The following is a 14,400-nucleotide window of genomic DNA, read 5'->3' as shown; positions in this document are numbered from 1 at the left end:
TGTTCAAATTTCTCCCCTTCATGGGATTCTCCAATTCCAGGATGCCCAAGAAACTCTCGAACTCATGCCTATAGCATTATCCCAAGGCCCTGTGATCAAGTCTCCATCCCAAGAGAGGAGCCTGATCACTCTTGCTGTCCAGGATTGTATTTCTTTTGAGGAATCCATGAGATTGGATCTCCAGGATCATGCTGACATGCCTACTTGGGGGTCAGACAGAAGATGAACTGAGGCCTCTGGGCTGCCAAGAGTCTTCTATAAGCCTTGGGCTCGAACTGTGTGTATGGGTCCCTGTATTGATCCTTTCCTGTCCGTGTTCTGACTGTGGAGCTGTGTGTGGGCCATAGAACCAGAGGAAACAGAGTGACAGCAGGCATCTCTTCTGTACATCATCACACACAAGCCACCCCCACCACTGACACCCAGGGCATTCACTCCATCTCCTTCAAAGACTGTGGAATGTATGTCAAGCAGTCCTCTGGGAGTAGGCCCACCTTTCTCCTCCAAGATCACTTCTGAGTGCTTTTAAAACTGTTGGTCCACAGTGTCAAAAGGCTCTTCCCAACTAATGTCCTCTTCTGTTTCTGAATGCTGTGATGATGCAGTGTTCCCACCCACATCAGTCTTAAGTCGTGCCAAATGAGTGTACAAATGACATTACACCTCTTGTTCTATCCTTGATATGTGGAAGGTAGGGATGTGGTTAACATTGAAAGAGATCACAGTCTGAGAATGCTGGGGTTATGGTTTAAAGGGTGTAAGAGAAGACATGCTTAGAAGGGATGTTTATCCATTCAACCACTGACGTTTGGGTTGTTTCCACTTTTTGGCTATTATGAATAATGCTGCTGTGAACAGTCATGTACAAGCTTTTGTGTGAACATATGTTTTGATTTCTCTTGGGCCTGTTCCTAGGAGAGAAATTGCTGAATCTGGAGCCGTAATTGGGGTAGTTTATCTAAAATGGCCTTGAATGCCTGACACTTATCAACAGAGTAAGTCTATTCCCTCTCCCTTGGATCTGAACGAGCTCATGACTACTTCCCGTAATAGACTATAGAAGAAGTATTGCTGTGTGACTGCTAATGCTAGGTCATAAGATACCATGCAGCTTCTGCCTGTTTCTCTTGGAGCACTGTTTCTTGGAATACTCCCTGGAGACTCTCTTAGAACCCAACTACTAGCTTGTGAGTCTAAGCTACATGAAGAGGCCTTGTATAGGTTCTCCCATCAACAGTCTCAATGGAGCCAACTTTTGAGTCATCCTAGCCCAGATGTTACACATGTGAACAATGAAGTCTTTGGATGATCCCAGCCTCCAGATGATTCTAGCAATTCATCTTCCCAGTTGGTACCCTGCTGTGCCCCGTCCAAACTCCTGTCTCATAGATTCCATAGGCTTAATAAAGTGGATGTCGGTTTTTGTCATGGGGTGGCATGGACAAGTGTGTTCTTTCTACAAATCAGTAAGAAAAAGACCAAAACCAACATAAAAATGGGCAAAGGGTATCAACAGGCAGTTCATCCAAGAGAAAAACCAAATGGTCAACAGACAAAGGAAAGTATTCAGTCTCACTAGTATTTAGAAAAATTCCAATTGAAACAATGATAGACCATTTTATACAGATTGGCAAAATCAAAAAGTCTGATAACTCCAACATTTGTAAATAAGTGGAAAAACAGAAAATCATATGCTACTGGTGTAATGGAAAACTGTCATAAACATTTTGGGGAACAATTTAACAAGATCTAGCAAAGCTTAAATGAACATATCTCATAACTTCTAGGGATATATTAATATTTTAATGCATATGTATAAAGATACAAAACTAAGGCTCTTCATTGCAACAAGTTAGAAATATGGTATATTTATACCATACATTCTCAACAGGGGCAATATCACCCTGAAAATGGTGAAAATTGGTTCTTAGGGGGCCAAAACTTAGGTGTGGTTTGTGGTTTGTGAACTCCCCAAAGCTCAGTTCTATCCAATGAAAATCTTATTCCTTAGTACTTTTTTTCTCTTGTTGGAAGAAATTAAATTAAAATTAAATGTTATTCATTTAATAACTGGTAGTTAACAAAATTTTCTCTTTGGGGAAAATAACGAAAGGTTGAGAAACAGATTTAGGCAGTGAAAAAGCAGTGCAGCTGCTACAACAAATGTAGTAGATTTATATGTATCAACATGGACATATCTTGAACACAATATGAATGAAAACAAATTATATAATGTTACACCCAAAATGGTACAACTGACTTAAATATAAAGTAATACTCAGAATAGTAATGTATATATTGTTTAAATATTGGGTTGGCCAAAAAGTTCTTTGGGGTTTTTTCTGTCACATTTTACAGGTTTTAAAAAGTTTTTTTAAAAAAACTTGGACTGTATAAACATTGGACTCTCCTGGTGGCTCAGATGGTAAAAAATCTGCCTGCAATGCAGGAGACTCGGGTTTGGAATCATGATAATAGGGGTCTCAGAGGATGCTTCGTGAGTGAGATTAGGGAATGAAAGTTCTGATGTATTTATAATGTCCTATCTTTACGAGAAATTCTCTGAAGAAAAAGTTATGAAATCTTAACATTCATTAATTATAACCAATGGGAACATGGGCATTTATTATTATCGTCTGTGCTTTTTTTTTTCCTACCAAATTTTTCAAATTGAAAGAAAGTAAAAGTTAAATATTAAAAAAATTTCTATTTGTTTTAGGTGTGTGTGAAGTGCATTTAACTGGGTCTGTGTCAGTGAAATCCAATTTAATGAGAGAATATGAATGGATGGAGCAGATAGAGTTTGCTTATAAAACAAATAGTTTTTTTAAAACTCTGCCTGCTTCATCCCATTCATATCATTCTCCTGGCCCTGAAAATATAGATGGGTTTACCTGGTCCAGAAACCCTATGCTCTCAGGCCCCTACAGACCTCCCCTCCATCTTGTCTCTAATCCAGGGGAGGGAAATTCTTCTTGGTTTGGTGAAATGAAGGTCCTTATTTTTTATCTGTCCAAGACACTATGCCCACGCCCTTGAGTACTTTGCCAATAAGCGAAATGCTTAGCAGGCATTATTTGTTCACCGACCCTGCTCTACTTGCCATATCTTCCACGCAGACAATAAGCATAAAGTCCACCAACTGCTTGATGGGGGGAAATAGGAGGAAAACAAAGGGAAAAATCTTAAAATGTGATTTAAAGCACGAGGCCATAGCTGCTGTTGAAGTACCTACTCTCTGATAGGCACTGGACTCTAGATCCTTTAAAAACATTGTGAAATTTAGGCTGACAGGATTCCTAAATTAGACTTTGTCTTCTTTACCCATTGCTTCTTTATTTATCCATCTCACCGTTTACCCTTTGGTTCCCATTCTACCCACCAATGCCAAGCTCAGTTACATAAAACGCACCTCCCAGAAGGGCCTGGAACTTGACTTTTAGAAAGCATAGACATATTCTTTGGAAGTGACTCAAGGAGACTGTTTCCAAATAGCACAGAGACCCAGGGAAATGGCCATCACCCAGTCTACCTGAAGATCCTCCGAGTGTATATGTCCAACCTAAAGTTAAGGGAACAAAAGACCAGCCATCAGTTTACCTGGGTCTGGGAGGTTTCCCAGAATGTGGGACTTTTAGTACTAAAAGCAAGACAGGCAAATTGGGATGACTGCCAGCCCAACCTGGGACAGAGTGGAAGTTGTAGGACGGAGGGCTAGGCAGGGAACATGGCAGGAGAAGAGAAAGCTAAATGACCTCCTCCCACAACATGAATTTGAAGGAAAATTCTGTTGGGTTTCCAGTTATTTCAAGGAATGTAGATGTAACTAATGACCAAGAAGCAAAAGACCCCAGAAAGATTTCTTAAGCTTCATAACTTCCTCATATTTGTAGTGTTATTTTTTTCTGTTTTTATTAGTGAGCAGAAGCAAAACACTTGTGATTATAGGTAAGTTTTTTCTGTTTCTGTTCTTTTTTGTTTGTTTGTTTTTGGCCATGCAGCACAGCTTGAGGGATCTTAGTTCCCTGATCAGGTACTGAACCCCAGGCCCAAAGCAGTGAAAGCGCCAAGTCCTAACCACTGGGCTGCTAGGAATTCAGGTAATTTTTTTTTCCTTTGCTTTCTATAATAATACTAGTTAATATGTATTGTACACTGTTTCTTACATGTTAGTCAATGGATAAGATGTTTTGTATGTATAAACTAATTTAATCCTTATAATCACCCCGCGAGGCAGGAACAAATAATACATTTAAGATGGGAAATTAAGACTTAGTTTGCCCAAGGTCACAGAGCTTCAATTTGAGCTCTGGGTATCTCATTCTAAAGCCCTTATTCTTAATCATTAAGCTATACTGAAGCTCATAAAATTGGCATGTGTTGTTAATGCAATTTTGTGAAGTTCTGTGTGTTTGTGTGTTTTAATAAAATCTTTGAAAGAAAAGAGCAGTTGTACTTGACATTAAGAGCTTGGGGAGCTTAAAAAATAGTGCGGAAGGGACTTCCCTGGTGGTCCGGTGGCTAAGACTCTGAGCTCCCAATGCAGGGGGCCCAGGTTTCATCCCTGGTCAGAGAACTAGACACTGCATGCTGCAACTAAATAATAATAAAAAAGATTTCATGTGCCACAACTACGACCTGGTGCAGTTAATAAATAAATTTTTTTTAAAAAAGAAAAATGGTAGGGAGGAGGTGGGAAGACAGCAACAGAGTCTACATTCCAGAAGCTAGGGAGGAGGTGAAAAGCAGGGTTAGGAAGGAGAGGAGGATGAGAGGGATAACTTGGAATGACTGGGGGTCGTACTCTCAACTGAACCATAGGGAGGTTGAGTGGTTTCTTAACAATAATGATTAACATGTCTTCCCTGAATCTTACACTTTTCCTTGTCTACTCTTATAACTCCAATCCCTCCGTCAAACTTTCTGACCTTGTTCTGCCCAGTGGTTATGAGAATAAGCAGCGAACAGGATTGAAACACATCAAAACCTGCACCATCACCTATAAATGTGCATTTAACATTCTGCTTAAGATTCAGGAGGAGTCTTTTTCACTTCCCAGATCTCGTTTGCATTTCCACTGACATCTGAAGGACAGAAGCGAAGAAACTTGAGCTTTCTTTTTCAAATCACAGTATTGTAGGCTATTATTACTGAAGACCAGAAGAAGAAAACAACTAAAATATACAGTTTACAGTATTTTTTACTATCAACTCAGCCCATTGTAACTTTTCAGAGTGCAATGATTAACAGTAGCAAGAGTATTAGAAGAATGCTTTACTCTTTTCAAAATAATTTTCCATCTGTCATTTTACTTTCTCTGTATAACAACTCCAGTGGAGAAGGTAATGCAGATATTATCAGTCCCATTTTATAGATGAGGAAACTGAAACTCAAATAGTTTAAGTTAGTTTCTGTAAAGAGCTATGAGAGATGCTTCAGTCTTAGAAGTAATTAGCTCTCTCCATTTCTGTGAAGTTTCGGTCTGAGTTTCAGATCAATTACTTTAGTATTTCCCAGCACTCTAAAATCTACACTCAGGACTTCCCTAGTGGGCCAGTGGTTAAGAGCAACGAAGCTCATGCTCTGTAACTACTGAAGTCCACTCACCTAGAGCCTATGCTCCACACTAAGAGAAGCCACTGCAGTGAGAAGCCTCCTCACCGCAACTAGAAAATAGTCCCCACTCACTAGGACAAAAAGCTCGCTTGTAGCGACAAAGATCCAGCACAGTCAATAAATAAATAAAGTCTACACTCTTCTATCCCATCACCACTTCCAAGCCTCGGACACTTGGCCAACCTTTTCATCTGCTTCATCTTCACCCCATCTGTCATGGGTGCAGGTAGTGAAACACAGCAAAGGGCTTGTGTGCCCAGGGCACACAGAAAGCCAACCCTGACAGCAGGAGTTTGCAGCAAGTAAGGATTTAGTAAGGATTTAGTCTTGCTTAATAGCTCAGTTGGTGAAGAATCCACCTGTAATGCGGGAGACCACAGTTCAATTCCTGGGTTGGAAAGATCTGCTGGAGAAGGGGTAAGCTACCCACTCCAGTATTCTTCAGCTTCCCTGGTGGCTCAGCTGGTAAAGAATCTGCCCGCAATGCGGGAGACCTGGGTTCGATCCCTGGGTTGGGAAGATCCCCTGGAAAAGGGAAAGGCTATCCATTACAGTATTCTGACCTGGACAATTCCAGGGACTGTATAGTCCACGGGGTCACAGAGTCGGACACAACTGAGCAACTTTCTCTTTCACTTTCAAGGATTTATTGCAGGGTGCCAAGCAAAGGCATGGGAGACAATCCTCAGATCCACTCCCATTAGGTCTTGAGTTAGGGGATTTTTAAAAGGGAAGAGCCAAGAGGCTGGGATTAATCATCATCCTATGACAACTTTGTGACATTTCTTCATTGTAGTTTTGGAAGCCAGGATATCTCCGGTTTATGATTCTTTGGCCAGGTGGTTCATGGCTTGGGGGTCTGTTAGTTCATCTTGCCCTGGAGGAACAACCTGAGTTTGTATGGTGGTAGTGTTACCTACAACAATTTTAGCCATCTGACTCTGATTGATTAGCATTTAGTTAGCACAGGACTGAAGTCAGAGGAGACAAGAAAGGGAATAAGATTTGGACAGAGTGGTTAATCACAAACTCTGCAAGGGAACTAAATTTTAGAGAGACTTGGTTTCAGTAGAAAAGCACTGCATTGTATAACCATTGTTTACTGCACTGGCTCCTTGAATGACTATTCACAACTGATGACAAAAATCTTTCTTGCCTTAAGGCTTCAATATACCTTTTTTCTTGCTTTCCTTTAATGGTTTTAAAACAGATACACAAGTTCTTTAAGATTTCTCCCTTCAGGTGTATGTGCATGTGCTCAGACTTTTTGCGACCTCGTAGACTATAGCCTGCCAGGCTCCTCTGTCCATGGAATTTTCTAGGCAAGAATACTGGAGTGGGTTGCCATTTCCTACTCCAGGGGATCTTCCTGACCCTGGGACCGAACCCATGTCTCTTCTGTCTCCTGCATTGGCAGAGGGATTCTTTACCACTGCCTCATATGAGAAGTCCTCTCCCTTCAAGAAGAAGAGCTTAATTCTCCTCCCTTCAAGCATGAGCTGAATGTTAAGTTGCTTCTAATAAATAGAATGCAGATCTTCCTCAACTTACAATGGGACTTTGCCCCAAAAACCCATTAAAAATTAAAAATATTTTAAGTTGAATATGCACTTAATACATCTAAACCACACAACAGCATAGCCTAGCCTACCTTAAATGTGCTCAGAACATTTATTATTATCCTACAGTTGGGCAAAATCATCTAACACAACATTTTATAATAAAATGTTGAATATCTCATGTAATTTATTGAATGAGTACTGAAAGTGAAAAATATAATCTGTGTATGAGTACAGAATGGTTGTAACGGCATCAGTTGTTTACCGTCATGATCCCCATTAGGGAAGAGTATGGCACTGTCTCTCAATAGCCTGGGCAAAGATTACAATTCAAAATTCTAACTACAGTTCCTAAGGAATGTGTATCACTTTCAAACCATCATAAAACCAAAAAATCGTAAGTTTAACCATGGTTAGTTGGGGACTGTCTATAAAGTGCAAGTGATGAGGATTAGGTAAAAACACCAGGTCAGAAAAAGCACTGCAGCTTCCTCCCTGCTCTCTCTCTGCTCACAGCTGCCATATCAGGAGGCCACTCAAGCAGCCCTGCGGAAAGGCCCAGGTGGTGGAAGAACTGGGGCCTTTTGCCAACAACTAGTAAGGAAGTGAAGCATCCGACCAACAGCCATGTAAGTGAGGCATCTAAAAAGCACATCAAGTTGGGGACTTCCCTGGTGGTCCAGTGGCTAAGACTCTGTGCTCCCAATGCAGGGGGCCCAGGTTCAATCTCAGGCCAGGGAACTAGATCCCACACACTGTAATTAAGAGTTTGCATGCCAAAAAAAAAAAAAAAGTTTGCATGCCACAGCTAAAACAGATTCAGCATGCCACAACTAAAAGACCTCACATGCTGCAACTTAAAGAATCCACATGCTGCAACTAAGACCTGGCACAGCCAAATAAATAGATATTAAAGAAAAAAAAAAGAAATCAAGCCTTCAGATGACTGGAGCTGCAGCCGATAGCTTTATTGCAACCTAATGTGAGTCCCTGAGACAATAGAACCCATCTAAGCCTCTCCCTGATTCCTGACTCTCAGAACATGTAAGATAATAATTTTTTGTTTTGTTGTTTCAAGCCTCAACATTTTGGGGTTATTTGCTAGGCAGAAATATATAACTAATATCCTTATGTAATTTCCTTTCTTGATTCCAGCTGATGTGATGTAGCTTGAGAGTTTCATAGCTTGAACACATTTGGGTACCAATCATCACAGTGAAGAGATAAACTGAATGACAAGGAGTTATTCCAAGGAAGAACTAGGCACAGGACCTGTGTCCCTAGTTTTAAAACCGTAGGGACTTTCCTGGTGGTCCAGTGGTTAAGACTCACTGCTTCCAATGCAAGGAGTGTGGTTCAATCCCTAGTCAAAGAACTAAGATCTCACATGCCGTGAGGCCAAAAATTAAAAATAAATAAAGTGCACAACTTGAAAAAAAAATCACTCTCAGTTGTGACAGAAGAGAACAAGAGTGGCATCCAAGAAACTCCTATTGGAACAGAACAAATGAGGAAGAATGAGGGCTTGGACTAGAACGGGCAGCTTGTTGAAGATGGAGGAAACCAAGTAGGTATTCTACTGTATAGGGAAGTTTTGTGTTTTGTATATAGGGAAGACTGTGAAAAATCCAAAGGCCTTTTCCTAACCCTTCTCTCTGAAATCACCTCTTCCCTTGGCTTTGCAGACATAGTGTTATGTGGCTCCCTTTCACCCTCTTAGGGTGTTCCACCTCTGCCTTTCCTCCTGATTCCTCCCTATCTGTCAACAACGACACATTTTCTCTTTCACTCAGGGTTAAAACTTGGAGCTCTTCTCAACTCTTCTCTCTTTTCTTTCTTCACCATGTATTTGTCAAATCCCTAACAAGCACCAGGTTCTATGTTAAACATTAGAGATGCAAACAGGCATGGCCTTAGCCTTTATGGCGTTTTCACTCTACAGGGGAAGATAGACATCAGACATTCACAAAGTGAGAAAAGTGAGGGAATTCCCTGTGGTCCAGTGGTTAGGACTCTGAGCTTTCACTGCTGGGCCCAGGGGGCCTGGGTGTGATGCTTGATTGGAGAAATAAGATCTTGGAAAACACACACACACACAAACAAGGAGAATAGCGGCTTTTTCCCAGTTCAGAGGCCTCTGCTTTATTTTAAATAAATTTAGGTATAATTGACATATAATAAACTGCACATATTTAAAGTGTATAATTTCATGAGTTTTTGACATGAAACCATCACCCTAATCAAGGTAAAGAGTGATCCATTATCCCTTCAGACTTCCTCATGTCCCTTTGTTTCATTCAAAGATTTCTCTTGCCTTCACCCTCCTCATCCCCAGCCAACCACCCACCTGCTTTCTATCACTATTAGATTGGTTTGAATTTTCTAGAATTTTATGTAAATGGAATCATACAATATATACTCTTTTCTTTTGCCTCTTTTTACTCAGCATAAATTTGAGATTCATTCATTGCTGTGAATGAATCACAGTTCATTTCTGTTTATTGTTTATTTCTATTTATTGTTCAAACAGAATCATAGTTCATTTCTGTTTATTCCTGAGAAGTATCCCATTGTATTTGTTGCTGTTCAGTCACTAAGTCATGTCTGACTTTTTGTGACCCCATGAACTGTAGCAGGTCAGGCTCCTCTCTCCTTCACTATTTCCTAAAGTTTGCTCAAGCTCATGTCCATTGAGTCGGTGATACTATCCAATCATTTCATCCCGTCTCCCCCTTTTCCTCCTGCTCTCAATCTTTCCCAGCATCAAGGTCTTTTTCAGTGAGTCAGCTCTTCACATCAGGTGGCCAAAGTATTGGAACTTCAGCTTCAGCATCAGTCGTTTCAATGAATATTCAGGGTTGATTTCCTTTAGCATTGACTGGTTTGATTTGTATGGATTACCATAAATTGTTTATTCATTTACCTGATGATGAATTTGGGGTTGTTTCCAGGGGACTTTTTTTTTTCCATTATAAATAAAGTGCCAAGGATATTTGTGTACAAATCTTTCTGTGCTCATTGGTTTCTTCTTCCCTGGGGTAAATATCTAGAAGTACGATTGCCGAATCATATGGTAGGTATTGGGTTGGCCAAAAAGTTCGTTTGGGTTTTCCATACCATCTTACACAGTATGTTTAACTTAAAAAAAATTTTCTGAATTATTTCCAGAGGGTTGTACCATTCATTTTACACTCCCACCAGCAGGATATGAGAGATCCAAGTTCTCCACAGCTTTTCCAACACTCAGGTCAGACTTTTAAATTTTAGGTGTGTATATAGTGGTTTTTCACTGTGGTTTTAATTTGTATTTCCCTAATGACTCATGCATTGGAGAAGGAAATGGCAACCCACTCCAGCGTTCTTGCCTGGAGAATCCCAGGGATGGAGGAACCTGGTGGGCTGCCGTCTATGGGGTCGCACAGAGGCGGACACGACTGAAGCGACTTAGCAGCAGCAGCAGCAATGACTAATGATTTGAATGTCTTTTTATGTGTTTATTTGTCATGCACATATCTTCTTTGCTGAACAATCTTCTAAATCTTTTGCTCAATTTCTTTTATTGGGCTGTTTGTTTTCTTATTATTGATTTTTGAGGGTTATTTCTGTGTTCTGGATACAAGTCCTTTGTCAGATATGTGATTTGTAATTGTTTCTCCTAGTTTGTGGCTTATTTTCAGTTCTCTTAACAATGTCTTTCAAAGAGCATTTTTTTTTTAATTTCGAAGAAGTCCAGTATATCCATTTGTCCTGTTAAGGATTGTGCTGAGGATACTTAAGAACTCTGGCCTCATCCACGTCACATAAAAGGGCAAACTAGCCTAAAGGAGAAGACTGAGAGACAGGACCAGAGACAATCACCAGCAGGGGCCCCTGGGTGTGTTGGGGGAGTGGGAGTGGGGAGGCGGGGGGAGGGGAGAGGAAGAGACCCAGTAACAGGTGATTAAAACTTTGGGTGGATTTTCACACAAGCAGAGTAGTGGATATGTTTATTAGCATTCAGCATATATTCCCACGTTCCTAACATGTATTTTCCTTCCAGTGTGCTTTCCTATACTGCAGAGGCTGAAAAAAATAAGGATTATATTTCTCAGCATACCTTGTAGTTAGTCAGATATACTTGGGTGAGATTTAAAAGTCAGAAGGTCATCACTCTGCTACTTTGGCTATTTCTCCTGGCAAGCAAGGCCTTGGAGATGTGATCTATTTCTACTGCAATAGCCCAGTGATGTCTCAAGCTTTGCAAACATTGAGAGGTGGTTGCATCAGAGTGCAGCGGCGGCAATGTCCTGATCATAGCTTCCAGATCCCTGGATCACAGTTGCGATCACTTATTCTCAAGCCCCATCATCAGTGGAGACATCCAGGTGCTCCACACTCTCTGACTATGGCAGAGGTAGCAGCTCGTCTGATACAGCACTTTTATCATGTTCTGCAGCTTGTTGCTGGAGTTTCAGCCCAGAGTGGATGCTTCTAGACATTCCAGGTGATTTTGTAAGCAGATATGTCTTCATATCCTTCTGCTACTTGGAGGGGTTTTTGTTTCCTGCACTGAACCTTCAGTGATACAAGCAGTCAGACTGTATCTGAGAGGAATGATAAAGAGTAAAAGGGATCTGTGGTGTGGGAGGAATGTCACAATGTATGAAATCATTCATTTATTCAACATGTAACAGACACAACGTGGGTGCTATTGCTAGATCCTAGGAATATCAGCTTGCCCTGAAGGAACTTACACAATCTGATGATTCAAGATATGAGGACAGAAATATATTGGGGCACTATGTGCTCACAGCCATGTTCTCATCAATTTTGGAGAGGTCATGAAGGAGGTGACCTATAAGCCTGGTTTTAAGGCATGAGTAAGAATGAGCCAGTTAAGAGAAAAGAGAAAATCCTTCTGTCGGTACTAGTGTAAATTATGAAAAAAAAGTTTTAAATTTCCATACTCACACCCCCGCAAGATAATTTCCCACAAGAGAGAAGAGAGCAGATGTGTGTTTCTAAAGACCTTAGAGGAGGGGGCTAGAGATAATGTAGAGTTTCCTAGGTAGGATGGAGTAGCAGGAGTTTGAAAGTGTTTTGAGTAGCAGTTGACTTAAGAGAGAGTCTGGGCTTCCTTAGAGACTAAGGGTAAGGTAGCCAAGCTGGCCTCAACTTTTAAGTCCTCTTTACTCCCTCACTTCTCACAAGAAAATCAGAATGGCATGGAATTTCCAAGTCGAAAGCCAGGTTCAGTGCCAGGGTCTGTACTTACTAGCTATAAGGCCTCGGATGTATTATTTAACTTCTTTTAATCTGTTTACTCATCTGTGCAATGGGGATAATAATATCCCTTTCCCACAGTGTTGTGAAGGTCAAACCAGATAATAGATGTGGGAAAAAATGCTGTAAATTACAAACACTATAAAAATATTAGTCACTTATCAAATAGGTAACTATGTCTTGTTGATTCTAGTTCAGATATATCTCTGTTACAAACTGAATTTTGTCCTCCCCAAATTCATATGTTGATAATGTGACTGTAGTTGGTAACTGGGCCTTTAAGAAGGCAATTTTTTTTTCCACTTATTTTTATTAGTTGGAGGCTAATTATTTACAATATTGTAGTGGTTTTTGTCATACGTTGACATGAATCAGCCATGGAGTTACATGTATTCCCCATCCCGATCCCCCCTCCCACCTCCCTCTCCACCCGATTCCTCTGGGTCTTCCCAGTGCACCAGGCCCAAGCACTTGTCTCATGCATCCAGCCTGGGTTGGTGATCTGTTTCACCCTAGATAATATACATGTTTTGATGCTGTTCTCTCGAAACATCCCACCCTCGCCTTCTCCCACAGAGTCCAAAATTCTGTTCTGTACATCTGTGTCTCTTTTTCTGTTTTGCATATAGGGTTATCGTTACCATCTTTCTAAATTCCATATATATGTGTTAGTATACTGTAATGGTCTTTATCTTTCTGGCTTACTTCACTCTGTATAATGGGCTCCAGTTTCATCCACCTCATTAGAACTGATTCAAATGAATTCTTTTTAATGGCTGAGTAATATTCCATGGTGTATATGTACCACAGCTTCCTTATCCATTCACCTGCTGATGGGCATCTAGGTTGCTTCCATGTCCTGGCTATTATAAACAGTTCTGCGATGAACATTGGGGTGCACCTGTCTCTTTCAGATCTGGTTTCCTCAGTGTGTATGCCCAGAAGTGGGATTGCTGGGTCATATGGCAGTTCTATTTCCAGTTTTTTAAGGAATCTCCACACTGTTCTCCATAGCGGCTGTACTAGTTTGCATTCCCACCAACAGTGTAAGAGGGTTCCCTTTTCTCCACACCCTCTCCAGCATTTATTGCTTGTAGACTTTTGGGTAGCAGCCATCCTGACTGGCGTGTAATGGTACCTCATTGTGGTTTTGATTTGCATTTCTCTGATAATGAGTGATGTTGAGCATCTTTTCATGTGTTTGTTAGCCATCTGTATGTCTTCTTTGGAGAAATGTCTGTTTAGTTCTTTGGCCCATTTTTTGATTGGGTCATTTATTTTTCTGGAATTGAGCTGCAGGAGTTGCTTGTATATTTTTGAGATTAATCCTTTGTTGCTTCATTTGCTATTATTTTCTCCCAATCTGAGGGCTGTCTTTTCACCTTGCTTATAGTTTCCTTTGTTGTGCAAAAGCTTTTAAGTTTAATTAGGTCCCATTTGTTTATTTTTGCTTTTATTTCCAATATTCTGGGAGGTGGGTCATAGAGGATCCTGCTGTGATTTATGTCGGAGAGTGTTTTGCCTAAGTTCTCCTGAGAAGGCAATTTTAAAAAATAAATAAATAAATAAAAGAAGGCAATTAAGGTTAAAGGGAGTCATAAGGGGGGGGGGGGTGTTAACCTGATAGGATGTTGTCCTTATTAAGGAGAGGAAGAGAGGGACTTCCCAGTGTTTAGGACTTTGCTTTCCAATGCAGGGGGTGCAGGTTTGATCTATGGTCAGGGAACTAACATCCCAAATGCCTTGAGGCCAAACAACCAAAACATTAAACAGAAGCAATATTTTAAGAAAATGCAATAAAGTTGTTTTTTCTTTTTTTTTAAAGAGGAAGATCCACTAAAGCCCTCTCTCCATGTGAGTACAGAGGGAAGGTCCCATAAGGGCATGGCGAGAAGACAGACATCTACAAGCCAAGAAGAAAAGTCTCTCCAGAAACCTACCCTGATGGCACTTTGATCTGGGA

At 40.7% G+C, this 14,400-nt stretch overlaps 1 protein-coding gene and 1 long non-coding RNA gene across 2 annotated transcripts in view; one reads left to right on the top strand and one right to left on the bottom strand.

The window, feature by feature from the left end:
- LOC122427692 (tubulin alpha-1C chain) overlaps positions 1 to 14,400 on the bottom strand; it is a 1,128,437-nt gene that overhangs the window by 709,401 nt on the left and 404,636 nt on the right. The window lies entirely within an intron of this gene.
- The window catches only part of LOC122427715, a 17,605-nt gene extending 3,205 nt beyond the window's left edge, over positions 1 to 14,400 (top strand). Inside the window, exons 2-5 of the long non-coding RNA XR_006265521.1 lie at positions 4,002 to 4,100; positions 7,692 to 7,804; positions 8,636 to 8,742; positions 14,263 to 14,400. This is a non-coding gene — a long non-coding RNA (uncharacterized LOC122427715). The remainder of the gene's footprint in view (positions 1 to 4,001; positions 4,101 to 7,691; positions 7,805 to 8,635; positions 8,743 to 14,262) is intronic.

Source organism: Cervus canadensis, chromosome 25 (genome assembly GCF_019320065.1).
Source record: "Cervus canadensis isolate Bull #8, Minnesota chromosome 25, ASM1932006v1, whole genome shotgun sequence".
Classification (NCBI taxonomy): Eukaryota; Metazoa; Chordata; class Mammalia; order Artiodactyla; family Cervidae; genus Cervus; species Cervus canadensis.
This window is presented reverse-complemented; position numbering and strand designations above follow the sequence as displayed.